The 15,143-nt window shown below is 40.3% G+C and overlaps 1 protein-coding gene across 10 annotated transcripts in view; it reads right to left on the reverse strand.

Moving 5' to 3' along the window:
- Nucleotides 1-15,143, reverse strand: part of PALM2AKAP2 (PALM2 and AKAP2 fusion) — a 298,140-nt gene that overhangs the window by 44,237 nt on the left and 238,760 nt on the right. The window lies entirely within an intron of this gene.

Genomic DNA, 15,143 nt, shown 5'->3' on the forward strand with positions numbered 1-15,143 from the left:
AGTGGGTCTTGAGGGCATTCTCCATCCAGGGAGAAAGCGGCATGTGGCATGGTTACTACTCCCAGCATGGCAAACATAAAATACCTTGTCAAAATTACACTGACTGGAGCCATAAATGCCAATCAGCTGGTAGTGCAACATTTCATGACAAGATGATGGCTGGAAAAACAAGTGAGAAAGGAGCATCCCACTTAACTTCTTTTCCTCGTATAGCTAATACTCCTTATCTACCCAGCAAACAAAGAATCAGAAATGACAAATTACTTATGGTTTTTGCAATCTATATACAGAGAAAAATGCTTCCTGTCCCCTCTTGTCTTTTCTCTGCCCTTGCAGAGCATTTCAATAGCACTAGCTTATCTACACACTTGTTGTGGGTGCTGCTGTGGGTGAAAACTGCACTCCATAATCTGTGACACTGCCACCCAGTGTGATTCCTGTTGCCACAAAGTAGTCACTTCAGGCAAACTTCTCACCTCTGCTGTTCAGAGGTTTAACAGTCTAAAGCTGGTGTCAGAATCCCTCACTGGAAAGGTATTCAAATAGGTGAGCTTCTTAGTGTTCAGGGTGAGGTAACTCAAGATGGCCTGAGCTGCACTCGCAGGAAGACACTTTGCCCTGCCGCAAGCCACCTTCAGCTGCTTCCTGCTCCCATATATCAGGTGTGAATAGATACAAAGGGGGTAACTGAGCAGTCCTGTATTGACTGCTCAATGGGAACAGTCCTGTGCAGGCTCTTCCTTCTCTGTAAACACAGGATTTGAAGAAGCTTCTTCTGTACTGATATTAAACATAGCTCACACTTGATACGACCTGTCAGTCTACATGCTAAAGCTGTCTGTCAGGCAATCATAAAGGACATGACAAATAACCCCACACCACAACCACCCAAGTTAAAACAAGCCACTTACTGTGGTAGCAAGGAATGTGTGCACATTTGTTTTGATTTGTTTAGCTAAGGTGGCTGGAAACAAAGATCCTTAGGAATTTTGAAAAAACTAACAGAAAAACGTTTGTTTTAAAACAGAACACAATGTTTAGATAACTCTTAGTCTTCTAAGTTGGACTCATGCCTGTTAATGTCTATTAATTCAGCCTAAATCTGAGCAATTTAACTCCAGTGGCACCTTGAAGAGTTATGTATCCTGCACAGACACAAAGCAGAGAGGATATTTCAGGGTTATGGGAACGAGGATTTCTTCAGTGGAGTCAAACCTTTTCCCACGTTTATAGAAAACCTACTGAATTCTGAGGGACCTCAAAGTCTAAAGTTAGATCAACATCTTTCAGGCTGTCTGCAGTTTACCTGGGGTTTCAGAATAAAGTCAGACATTATCAGCAGAGTCGCAATTATCCTCTGCTGATTATGTTAAATAAAGCAGACTTTTACAGCAAGTTCCTCCAAGCATAACCCAAGAGTGTATGGGGTTGTTGCAGATGCAGCAGTGCCATAGCTTAGAAGACATGGTACTTTAAATATACAGAGATTAGAGAGGATAAATCCCAGCAGTCTAGGAGGAAAAGAGCTCTGCTATCTGCTCTCTACCTAAAGGAGACCAGTAAGAAGCACAGGGAAGTTTATCAATATAAACTGAATATTACTAGCATATTGCAAACCAAGAATCAGCACTAAAATAAGTCAAATAGCCCCAAGCTTATAAATTATGTCTATTTCTCAATTTGTATTTTATGCTTCTTTTGCTTTAACTAACCAGCTATCATGTCTTCCAGAATTAATACTGACACAAAATACCTAAATAAACCAAATTTTATTCTATTATATTATTAACTAGGTAGCTCTGTTTATCAAACAACAATAAAATTACTTTATGGGAGGGAAAAGATCATCCAGACTCCTTTTCCCTTATTTCCTCCCTCTCACCCCAACACTTTAGCCACTCCCCACCCCTCATTTTCACCCAGCATCAGCAGAGCTGGGTGTCCAAAGGGAATCCTTCATAGTGGCAAGATGATGCTGACCAGTCAGCTGGCCTTGTGCTCTGTGACAGGCAGCAACTTCTGAGCTAAGCCTCACAATAGTCCAGGATTCAGAGAATAGCCTGTTCTTTGAGAAACAGCCACATAATTCTTAAGAAGCACAGGCAGGCTGTTTCTGCTCCAAAACCACAGGTTGGGTTTATTTCTCTAAAACCTTTCAGAAATCCATAACATTGTTTCCCTATGACTCCAGAAAGATATGGAAAAGCAAATACAAGTAAGATGCCTGCTGGTCACCACCTAAATCTTAGGCACACATCTAACACTAATAGAGGACAATGCCATCCAGCAAGACTCCAGGCATACAAAGATGAGCACTGTGCTGCTTTTCAAATGATTTGAGGGCATATCAGAAAAAGGCAATGTATTTTCAACTACCAAAGAAACATGAATTTCCTAGTTGCAGTGATTTCCTAGTATTTAGAAGCAATTTAGTTAAATTTTTGCAGTAGTGTTTCACTAATAAGCTTGTGTTGAGACACTGACATTCCTAGTCATTATAACTTTCTTGTAACATTACCTGGTATAAAATGAATCTTCACTCTGTTGATGGCAGTGTGCAAAAAAAAATATGTAGAAATGATTGCAGTAGCACATCCTACAGCATTAAAAATTAGTTAACTCTTTGATTAATTCATCAATGCAAACAATGAGTTACTCTCTAAGCAGGTGGAATTGTGATATAACATGAATAAAGGGGGTACAGGATCCCCCTGAATTCCACTGCCTTCTGAAGCACAAGATTAAGTTATAAAACTGAACAGGAAAAAACAGGAATGAGCTTGCTGACAGCAAATGCACTGAAACAAACCCCATGTTCCACTGTAAGCATACTCCTCCTGATGTAATAATATTTTCTTACTAAAAAAAATGCTGGGTTGGAAATATTTGAACTGCCTTTCAAGCTTTGGAGAAGGAGGTGAAGGAGAATGTTGAAGGAGTTTTTCCATATTGGGGCAGAAAATCCACACAAGAAGAAATTTCCAAGCAACACAACATGTCCTAGGACAAGGCAGGCTCTCAGTGTTCACAGAATAACTAGCTGGGCACTCTGGAAGTCAAGACAAACAGGTCTGCATAAACCTTATCTGAGGGGTATCTGAGATGATGAATGTCATGTGCATTTTAAAGGAAAAAGCAATTACTAAAAAAAAAAAAAGAAAAGGGGGAAAAAAAAGAAAAAAAAGGCATAATACCAAAATCTTGTTATAGAGAGGACTTCAGACACCTTTTATTTCTGTGCTAAATGATGAATTCATGTAATATGTGGGAGACTCTATTTTTTATTGTGTAAGAACATTACAACAATATTTCTTGATGACATGATTTAAAAAAATTATGCTCTTGCAAATTTATTCCTCCTCGTTTAAGAACTGATGGTGAAGAGCTCTTGGTAAATCTCTAGTGTGGAATGCAGAGAGCTTACAGTACTGCTGTCTATATCCTATTGGATTGTCTTGCAGCATTTGTCAGTGTCTTTTCCCTAGAGATTCAACACAGACAGCGTGAATTGAGGCCCTAGATACAGAAAATGCAAACTGCTAGGTATTGACAGACCTCAAATCATACTATAAAAATATTGTCCTTTTGTTTGAAACAGTTTACTAACCTGAGAACTACCTGGGACAACTGTTTAGAGTTTATTTTCCTTCCTGCTAAGACTTGCCTACATCTCTTTGAGAAGCCAGAAAGACAGCAGTTGTGAACACACCTGAGCACATATCATGAACACACAGTGTTCATTCTGAAGGTCTTCCTGTAAAGCTAATCCTCATTATCTCCATTTGTGAGATCTAGCAAATGCAGTTTCAGTGGTCTACCTTGCTAGAAACAACAGATGAAGAGAAGAGAGATGGTGGCTCCCTAGTTGATGAAGCCTACCCTCCAAATGCCCTGCCATATCTGTGTTGGGCACAAGCACTCTCTAAATTGCTGTAAGCTGCATTTTCAAGCTACATTTATTAATGAAGCCATTTACCGCTGACAGAAGACTTGCCATCTGTGCTCCAGACCCTGAGACAATAGTCCATGACATGAGACCTCCCACCATTTCTGTCACATAAAAGAAACTTTCAGGCAGTTGTGTGCATCACAGAGGCTCCATGGGGCAGGTCTGGCAGAGACCTTTCTCCATCCCTGCTGAGAAAGAAACAGGAACTTCTCTCTCTTGGAGACTGTAGAACTATCAATGATGATTATCCACATAAATACACAGCTACAATTCCTATTCTATGAGGCTTATCAAGACTGTTTTCTCTTCTGTGTGTTGGTCTTTGGTTTTCTTCTAGCTTTCCCTTCAGTACCAAGCTGTTCTTCCATTTCTGGCTTCCTTCATTCATCACCTGCCCACATGTCAGTGTAAGAGGTCATAAAGCCACATTTCTTCCATGCAGCATCTTGTAAGAATTCCTGTGGTTTGAGCCTGTTCGTCTTGCCTCTGCCCAAGCTGACCTCTGCTGAGGTTCTATGTATGGGTCCCACTCTGAATGAAGCACTGAAACACAGCTCATCAATTGCCCAGCAGTATTCCTGCTTGGCATTTTCAAGTGTTCAACTACACTCTAAAGTAAGTTATCTGCCTCTGAACCAATGTGCTGTCTCACACTGTAGGCAAACATCAGCACTGAGACATTTGGTTTTAATTCTCTCTTCCTACTACAACAATGGCCAAAATAAATCAACCCCTAATGATCTCTTGGGCTCAAATCAGCTGATGATCAAACTAGTCTTAAAAAAGTCCAAGAATGCAGGGCTTGGGAAAGCAATTGCTAATGTTGTGCTAGACTATGTCCACTGCCTGCCAACTCTCCTAAGGGTCAGTGAAATGCTCTCTCCAGCAGCCACATGACTGGGAGTTGCAGTGATCACACCTGCATGAAGAAGGAACTCATCTCTTCCTCTTCATGGCAACTTTGTACAGCTAGAGGTAAATGGAGAGGGAGCAGCCCCAGCTGTGGGAACTCAGTGTGGGGCCAGAGCTTCATCTCATGCATATGCCAATAGATGCTATCTCCTGCCAAATTCTAGGTCTGGGAAAAGGCTGCCCAGTTTGCAGTGTCTTCCCAACCTGTACTCCTGGATGATTAATGTCACAGTCTCCACAGAGGCAACTGGAGAAACAGGGGATAGAGGTGTAATTGCATTATTAAAGGATGCAATCTGAAAAGCATAGCACAAGAAGAAATCCATAAAGCCCATCTGTATTTCTTTTGCTATTTATGGGGATGATGGGTAGACAACTATGCAAAGACCTCAAACCACTCTGAACGTGTAAGCACCCAGGTACTTCATGACATGCCATGAAATTATCTCCATTTTACAAAATTATCTAAATCAGTATTTTTCACAGGGTCTTTCCCTCTTAGGAGACCAGTCTCCCAGTACATTTTACCAAGAATGTGGTGGTTCAGTCACCCATTATTTTCATTAAGGCAGTCACTAAACTGAGGCAACCTAAAACTGGGTAATGTCTGAAAAAATAATGAGTATATGCAACATGTCAAATGCCTGACTCATGGCAAGGAATCAAACACATTAATAAGATGCCCATGTGTTAATGCCCTACATAGGACACTGCACTGGAGATGCTGTAAAGGCTCTGAGATGTCTCCATTCCATTTTGCTTGGGAGCTGCTGGTGAACTGCTGTGCCAACACATCCTCATCCCTCCAGTGCAGGAAGTTCTTTCCTGCAACAGGGTAAACTGGGCTAAAACATCTCCATGAAACTGTGACTGGGGAGTAGCTTCAAACTCAGGTAGGAAGGGCTGGCTTACCATCTTGTGAATTAATTTTGGAGCATCACCAAGCAAAAGATAGCCACTGAGGGGGGAAAACCACATGACTCATGTTTTCGTTCTTAGCTGTTTCTCTATCCAGAAACCCAGACAAAATTTCCCCATTTTGAATCCTCTTTCCACCTTCCTGCACTCAGTCACAGGGAGGGCAAGATGGTCATTGGAACAACACAGACTATGGCTTATTAGAAGTTTCTCATGACAGCCTTCCTCTGTTCACCAGACGAAAACTAAATGCCCACAATGGCATAAATATTCTTAGGGTTTTATATTGATTGTTCTGTAGCTGAACAGCTACATGTGGAAAAGGAGAACAGTGTAACTGTGGAGGGCTCCAAGGAGACTGGCACTATCTGCCTTCCTAGAGTCACAACTTTGGACCAAGAATTCACTTCTCAGTGCCACTTCCTTGACCCACTGGTTAGTAAACAGGGGTTTAGTTTGCAGGAAAGAGTTAATAACAATATTTCTTTTGCATTATTAACAGAGTACTGGAACTCTAATCACTTTTATGCTGAAAGCCTGAGGTTTGGAGTATGAACTATTTGGTGTTTGCCTAGCTCTGTTTGAAGAGAATACTCTGGCCACAGAGCACATTTGGAACAAATTGTAGCTGCTCACCTTTTCAGGAGCAGCCACAAGGCCAGGGGAAGGGTCTGAGGCAACCGCCAGCTGAAGCAGCCACATGGGTCTGTGACATCCTATACAAAATTCCTTCTGCTTGCTGCAGGCTCCCAAAACGTGCTTAAGCACTTGTACCCAGGTGGCTTCTCTGGTTTTGATGCAGGAGCTTAGGAAATCAGGATGATGAGGAATACCTCAGGCTGATTTTCACACAACCACAAAAAAAAAAGTAGTCCCTTTCTCTTTCCTCCACTCACCCACTAGTTGACATGTTAATTTTTGTGGTTTCTCCTTCTGACAGACAGACAGGTTAACCAGAACTTGCTTGTTCAAGCAGAGCTTGTTTTAAGGAGGATAAAAATGCATTTCTTTTCATACACTTTGCAACTCAGTGAATGGCAGCAGAGTTGTTGTACACTACAAACTGAACATCATTTATCAAAAAAGACACATCCAAAATGAGGCAGGAAGCTAAATTAGTTGTCATAACTAGAAAAAACAAATACAACAGCTAATTTCAGAACTCAATTTATATTCTTTATGATTACTTAAGGCTGGCAGTCTTCACCACGTGAGATCTGTGAGCTATAAATAAACTTAGCTTAGAACAAACCAGCATTTTTTACAAGCAGGACTTAATGCATTACAGTTTTCTGGCAGAACAAAAAATAACACCAGACCAAAATCATGTCTCGTTTTTAATGAAAAAAACCAAGCCAGCAAAGCAGACATCCAAAAAAGGAAACCTCTAATCTACCAGTGCAAGGATCCAAGCATGTCCCCAACACTTCTCATTCAGTTTAATAAGAGAGCAAACCAGGCCACCAGAAGTTTACAGACTAATGCAATTACAGGGTGGCTCAATAAGCACTGATTTGTCCGTTGTCTATGACATGCAAGATAAAGCTATGATAACTTTCACAAAGCTGAATATCCACTAATCAATTAATCAGAATGGACTTTTTGTGTTTGTTTGTTTGTTTGTTTGTTTTTTTGGTGAGGGGGTTGATGGCAAGTATATGAATGACCACCTCTTATAGCTATTTTTAAGATCTATTAACTAACTGATAATTGGATTTACCTATAAATAACAAATGCATTTTCAAGAGATAGCACTTAACATTTCTTACATCACAGGTGAAAAAAAAATCCTCTTAGTAGGTCTGGTATAAAAAGACAAGTAAAATTAAACCCATAATCATAGCACCACTTCAAAATCACCATGAACTTTCAAAAACTCCGTGAAGCCAAGGACACAAATGTGTCACTATAAAGTCACTCACAGAAAAAGACAAAAAAAAAGAAGCCAGTCAAAGAAAATCAAATTGTTTCAGTGTTTGCAAGTGGGATGAATGTGGGAAACCGTCTCTCCTCAGGAATGGTGAGTGGCTGCTTGCACATGGATAACAGCAGAGATCTGGACCTCCTCCAAATGTATTGAAAGCAGAGATCATAGCTTTTTTGGAACCACAAACACTGCAGACCAGGCCCTTAAAACAAAAATGCTGTAGCTCTGGTGATTAAACTCTCTGACTCAGAATCTGACACCTTAAAATGTGATTTCTGGGTTTGATATAACTAGACTTTATTGATATGTATACATTCAGATTTAAATGCTGAATTTCAGGTGTTCAGCTTTATAAATTAGGTCCCATCAAAAGGAAAAATCAAATGCCTAGTGGAGGACCAATCTGATCAGTAACATAACTTCTAGTTGCTGAGAATCTCAGATTCTGACAGTGCAAAGTGTATTTAATTTTCATCACAACCCTAAGAGAAAATTTACCACTACCACCTAAAAGGTTTGCCAGTGGCTGAATTTAAAACACCTGCACAGCAGTCCAAGGGTGACATTTCTCTGAAAAAAAGGAAATTCATTATTCACACTGTTAACTAGGAGAGGAATTACCCAAATTGCAGAAGGATAATTCAACTTGACCTAGATAGGACCTAGGCAAAACCTCCAGGTTGTTCTGCAAGTTGATTTTCCTTTCCTCTAGAATTGGTTTTCATAGCATCCTGGTACTCTGCTCAGTGGCTACCATCTTGCTTAGTGACATCACCCAACTCATGTTAGCTGATGGAACTATGAACAGCTCAGCAACCGACCAAGTACCAACCTGGCTAATATGCTTACTGGTGCTTTAGCAAGGACATCTCCTCTTACCAATTACTGTGGTCTCTAAAAGGATAAAGAAAAGATCATAGCTTTGTGAAGTGACCAGCTATTACTGCTGAAACACTGCTGAAACCTGTGTGTAATTAAGGGTATGTCTGCTCATCCAGACTCACACCATCACATTGCATACAGTCACCACCCTGGTTCAGAGACAGAAACTTTGTTCTGGGGCTTTGCAGGGACTACTAACACAGACTGAAGTCCATGTGACTGCTGGGTTCTCCCCTAAATCTGCCTATTCTGCAGCAAGGGATGCACATGACTGCTGACAGTTCTCATCCAACACAAAGGATGAGGATGCCAGTCTACAATTCCAGCACATTTCAATTTCATAGAGTAAAATGTACATACAGCCAAAGACTACACCAAACCCACAGAGAACTCCAACCAAGACATCTCATCTTTACCATTACATCAGGTAATGTGATTAATGCTCAGAAGGTCGAGGCACAGCCCAGATGTGGTCCCCAATGTACTTGACACTATCCTAGCTTGAACACAGCAGTAATAATCTAGTCACAGACTCTATCCAGAGTTACGCAAAAAGGTGGAAATGGAAAGGTAGGGAGCAGTGACAACAGTGAAAGCAGTATGGATGAAAAGCAGAGGCCATCAACATTATTATTTGCAAGCACAGATGTGTGCTGGTGTCACAAGGGTGAGACTTGAAGGAAGATACTGAGAAGGTTTATGAGATGGTTAGACATAGTGCCATTAAAGCTACAAATCACAACATCTCCCAAGCCCACAGGTTATGCAAGAAAAAGCTCATTCACTCAACAATCTTCAGACAAAGCTGAAAGGAAGGCGCACAAGATATTTCTGTTTGCACAGGGAGACCAAGAGTAAAATAACGCATGCCTTCTAACAGGAAGCTGTTAGCAGTCAGTATAATTAATTAAGGGAACAATTTAATACAGACTGTGGTGAATGCTCCCTTGCAGGACATGTGGAATCAAAACTGGATGTTTTTCTAAAAGATAAGGGCTAATCCAAACAGAAGTCAATTTAGGGAAAGTCAGTGGTCTGTGACACAATGCCAGTCATAACGTGATCATAGCTGACTCTTTAAACCTTGTAACCCATTAATATTATGAGTCATGAACCCAGCAGTACTGTTCCTTCCTCCAATGAAGTGTCTGGTGATATGAAGCCTGAATGTGGGTGGGTAATGATTAATGATGTATTCTACTGTGACTTTGCTCAAGAACCTTTTCCCCTGATGACTGGATTGAACAAGTTATTCTTCCAGGAATTATGATTAAAAACTGACTTCAGCAAAACCTCAAGTTTTCTGTCCTTAAGTCCAGGTATGTTTTTCCAGCACAAGGATCCCACACAGCAAGGATCTTCTAATTGAGAACTGGAGCCAAGTTTTAATTATTTAGACTTCATACCCAAATAACTTAAGAATAAATTATGAACACACGATCAGATTCTGGTTTTTATTACTGCCAGAAAAGAGCAGAAGCATGCTTAAGCATACAGCTATAACTGTCTCAAGAAAAGGCATGTAAGGAATCTCAGACACTTATCTGCCAGTGAGGCAACAAGGGAATAATAGTGGCAGCATACCCTAGAATTGACGGAAAAAATCAAAGAACCTGAAACAAAGGGAGGAGAAATGGTGTTAAGCAACTGGAGAAGCAGAAGAAAACTAGTAGTGATCAGTTGAGGAAAAGGAGTGATGGCATTTGATGGTATTACCAAGTTCCCTGACCAGTAACTAGAAGGTGGCCAGCAGAAGTGTCTTAATCTGTTTTGAGCTGACCACCATGTTACACAGTTTTTTATGTCTGTGCTAAGTTCTGTAGATGTCTGGAGCTCCTGTTTCTTGGCTTCTGTTTTTCTGATTTTCACTGGTATCATCAAAATTCATGCTTTGGTGCCCAGACTCTTCCCTGGATTTTCTCTGATGTTACATTCGAAAATTACTAATCAATCTCCAAGCCGACCAGTGCCGGTGTACTGAGGACTACGTTTCTCATTGGGCTAACAATGATGATCTGTATCAAAGCAGATACAGTGAAAGAAACAATTAGCGAAGACAGAATGCATTAATGCCTTGAGAGAAGTAAAATTTTAGGTTCTGAGGCACAAAGCTAAAATTAGATTGTTAAAATTAGCAGGGAGTATTATTACAACCTGGAAAGTAAGGAAGTATATGAAGACTCAGGCCTCCCTGCTGTTAGGAGATGCTTCTGTAAATTGGGTAACTGGGATCCCAGGTTTAATAATCTAAACTAGTGTCTTTTTCTCATTTGCATTTCTTTAATTTTGGAAGATTTATTGGTTTGAGTTGCTGAGTGGCTCAAGGGCAAGCAGATACATACCACAAGACTTCAGCATAGGACCTTAGCTCTTCCGCTCAGTTAATTATCTTTCATTTAAAGTATGCTTGTTTTTACCATCACTTTCCAGGTACAGAAATGGAATTAGCAAATAATATTTATGGTTTTCAAGAGAAAATTGAGAATGCCTGTAACCTGAAAACATCACTTCCCACAAGCCTCTTCTTCAATCTATTAAAAATGTAATTGTTTCCTCATTGGTCATATTGAGAAACAAAGGGTTGAGAGTGGTTCTACACCTTGGGTAGACCTGGGTCACATGGAGTCAACACAAAAAGACTATTGACTATGAGAGAAAATGGAAGCTGACAAGACCTGGGAGCACATTTGAAAGGCATCACAGAGCTATAGTAGTAAGTCAGAAGTTGTTTCAGAGCAGTTTGTAGCAGGGTGATTACCAAGAGCAGAGATAAAATGACCCATGTTACTATAATAATGTGCACAAATGCGTCTTGCTGGCACTTGATGGTACTAAACAACTCTAATCATACAGCAATAACACTAATTCCATTTGCTCAGACATCATTACTAAAGTCCCAGAAAGCCAAGAAATGCTATTTAAAAGCACAAAAAAGTAGCTATATAGTCCTTTTTATTTTCTTCATGCATTCCAAGCCCTTAGAGGTCAGTATGACATTGTCCTAAGCTTTTCTCAGCAACCACAAAATAAAGCCAGAAGCTTTTCTCTACTTATTCTTAAAGAAAGCTGAAATTCTTCTATGCTACTTCAACTGCATGAACTGAGAGTTTCAGAGGAATTCTAACTATTCCAGCACTCAGAACAGAACCAAAAATCCTGGAAGCTCAGAGAGAAACACTTGTGTGCAAGCTTGCACCCTCCAGCCACGATGTGTGATCATTACCCATTCTTCTGTTTACTTTGTTGGACATTGTGGTGTTTTGATAAGACCTTGTATGCTGAGAAAAGAACTGGCAGTACCTGATCCAGATCTATGCAATCAACAAGTCATCTTCTGCTACAGCGTAACGGGAAGCATAAGTCAACTCCTCCTAGGAAGTTTTTGTTTTTACTTGTTACCAAGAAAAATTGCCAGTCTGAAAACACCACTTCAGTTGTGAGACAAGATGATTATTTCCCCCTCTGCAGAGTTATTTATTTGCCTGGGAACACAGGTTCTTATAAGGGCTGGAGAGTTATGTTAGATGGCACTCTCAAGAGCTTCCTTCCTGAAAAAAGCCGGGAAGTTGTATCAGCTCTGTACCTTGAGGAGAACAAGCCATGAGTTAATTCATCTGAATCACTGAAGGTAAAATGAGAGCAATTTTGGTTAGGTAGGAATATTTTCTTGCTTTCAGTGCCAGAGTTAAGGGTGTCAGAGTTAAGGGAACCATAAGCTAGAAGCAGATTATTTCCATCTAATAATAACTTCTGTATTTCTTCCAAATCTTGCCCCTTCATTTGAAAGTACTAAAATCTAGAGATGTTACCATAACCAGCTGTATGTAAAATGGAAAAACATCACCCAGCCAAGGAAAATGCACCCTAATGAAATTAAAAGATTGCAGCTACTTTTACCAATAAGACATTTTCTGGTTTACCTGATCTTACATTTAAAACTATTTAGTGAAAGCATACAGCACTCAACAGTTCAATAAAATCCAGGATGCCAAACCTGACAGAGCAACTGCAGAACTCTAATGATTTACAGTCTTTCTTTGTTTCTACTAAGGCTTATAATGTCCTTTAGTCAGACACCTGGAAAGGCTGTGCCTCTGCTTTAGGGAATTTATGTTTCTGCAGTTCCTCCTTACTTCCTAAGGGCTATGCACAAATTACAGCTTTCTAAATGAGCAGCATTCATTAAATCAAATTACTAGTAATACTGCACTGCCTGAAAGTGCCCCTAATTAGTCTTAAAACAGTTTTGCCACGTACCAAGAGACTAGAGGTGGCCCTGCCTTTTCACTAATCACATCTGTGCTAACTCCAAAGCCCCTAACAATAATGCTTCTGCAAAACTCCTCCACTTTTGGTATCACTATAAATAGTACCTTCAAACTACTGTCATGTTATTTTCGTACACTCAGCCCTACACCAATTCAAACCAAGGAGAGCTTTGCTGTTGTCTTCAGCAAGAGCAGGCTGTAAGCCTGAGTGTTGACCACATCTTTCATACAAGCCAAAGATGAGGTGGACAGTCTTCCAAGTGTGATTTTGGCTGGGCCACAAGCTTACATAAGAGATTAAATACTGCAGCCTTCCTCCAGAAAGGTTTACTCTCATCAGTGGTCTAATTAATATGATTTAATAAATATTAACATACAAGAGAACCTGTACAGGATCAAGGTAATGTGAAATCTATCCCCAGATTGACTAAATTAGCTCATTGCAATAAAGAAATGCAAACAACTTTCAGGAACAAATATTTACATTAAACCGTATTATTTGCTTCCAACACAAGGAAGCCAGAATTGTAAATGAGGGGCTATGGGCAGCTTCCACATTGCTGCCATATTTGAGGTTTCCAAGTGTCCTAGCACTACCCAGAGAAAGCCTGTGGAATTCATACCTTCTTATCACAGCTGCACATATCACTGCCTATCTTGATCCCGAACAGTTGTCCATGAACACATGTAACGAATACACAATGCATGGACAGCACACTATGACTTCACAGCCTGGCACATCCATATGAGACATGATTTCATCCATCTCTGCCTAGTTTTGAGAAAGTGATGAAGGAAAAGAATCTGAAGGCATCACTTAATCCAACAAAGTGGCCATCTGCCCGCTGGATTTCAATTAGAACAGAAATTCACATATTTGTATGGCCCTGCTCTGGCAGGGGTGTTGGACTCAAGGATCTCCAGAGGTCCCTTCCAACCCCTAACATCCTGTGATCCTGTGATCCTGTTTGAGCTGGTATCACAACCACAAGATTGTACTGCAAGGACAGTAAAGGTATTTAATCTTTTAACCTTTTTGACAGAAAGCAGACAGTTGATTTCATTTGTTGTGAGTGTTCCCTTAGGCACCCCATTTAATTTTTGGCTTCAGCGATACCCTGAATTGAAGCCCAGAGACTGAACTGCAGCCAGTGCTGGCATTCTGCTTTCTGACATCTTAATGCATTTGGATCCAAACCCAAAATTTATTATCATTGCTCTATCACTTGAACAGCTCTGCACTGCATACAATTCAATGAAGAATGCTATGCCTTCATGGATCCCCTGGACACACAGCCAAATTTTCCTTTCATTTGCAGCTTCTGGTAATATACTGGGTGTCTCAGATATGCTGTGATTTATCACTACAAAACTGCCTCCATGAAAATGGAACCAGGACAAAACCCACCACCACAAACAACAAACAAATAAACAAAAACCACTACCACCAAATCCTAAGCAAGCAAAATCCCCAAAACAAACAAAAAAGCCCCCACCAAACCAACCAACCAACCCCAAACACTTCATGGACTTTCTGATTTCCTCCCCCTCCCCCCCCCCCCCAGTAATGCTTGGTTAAGACACCAGAGGGAAAAAGATGGGAGAAGCCTCTGGAAAAAAAACCACCAAAACACCAATGCTTAGAAATTTGCTCTTTGTGAAAGTCAGTGCCACAAAAATTGCATATTTGTATTTATCCAGAAGTATGCTTTCATACTACAGTAAGCCAAAGTTAAAAACCTAAAACTTTTTCTGAAGGAGATCTACGAGCACCCCAGAAAGCCCATGCCAGAGGGGAACTTTGCACAAATATCAGTACTTTGCAAGTCCTGGTGCCACCCTTCCACCTTCATCCCAAAGAAGATTACGCAATGACCGATATCTGATCTATACAATCTGTATAGCTCGGATCCCTTAAGATAAAAGGATTAGAAAGGGAATAGTCAAAATGGACTTAACAACAACAGAGGCAAGCTATCTTGTACAGAAGAACAGCTGTGTATGCAGGATCGACCATTTTTTCCCCCCAAGTGTGAACTTTCTAGAGACTGATAAAAAAACCATAATCAATGTTCAAAAGTGAGATACAAGTCTTGCAAGATGTAAAACCTAAACGGTAAAAATAGCATTTTAACCTTGATTTGCCTCTTTTGGAGGGAGTTGGGGGACACAGAAGTCATATTTTTTCACCATTTCTTTGCAACTTCTGAGGCTTTTGAAAAGTTAAAGGTATTTCCAGCATTTAGCATTTTTGGGAAGAAAAACAATACCAAATATTTCAAGAGTT

Source organism: Dryobates pubescens, chromosome Z (assembly GCF_014839835.1).
Source record: "Dryobates pubescens isolate bDryPub1 chromosome Z, bDryPub1.pri, whole genome shotgun sequence".
NCBI classification, from domain to species: domain Eukaryota; kingdom Metazoa; phylum Chordata; class Aves; order Piciformes; family Picidae; genus Dryobates; species Dryobates pubescens.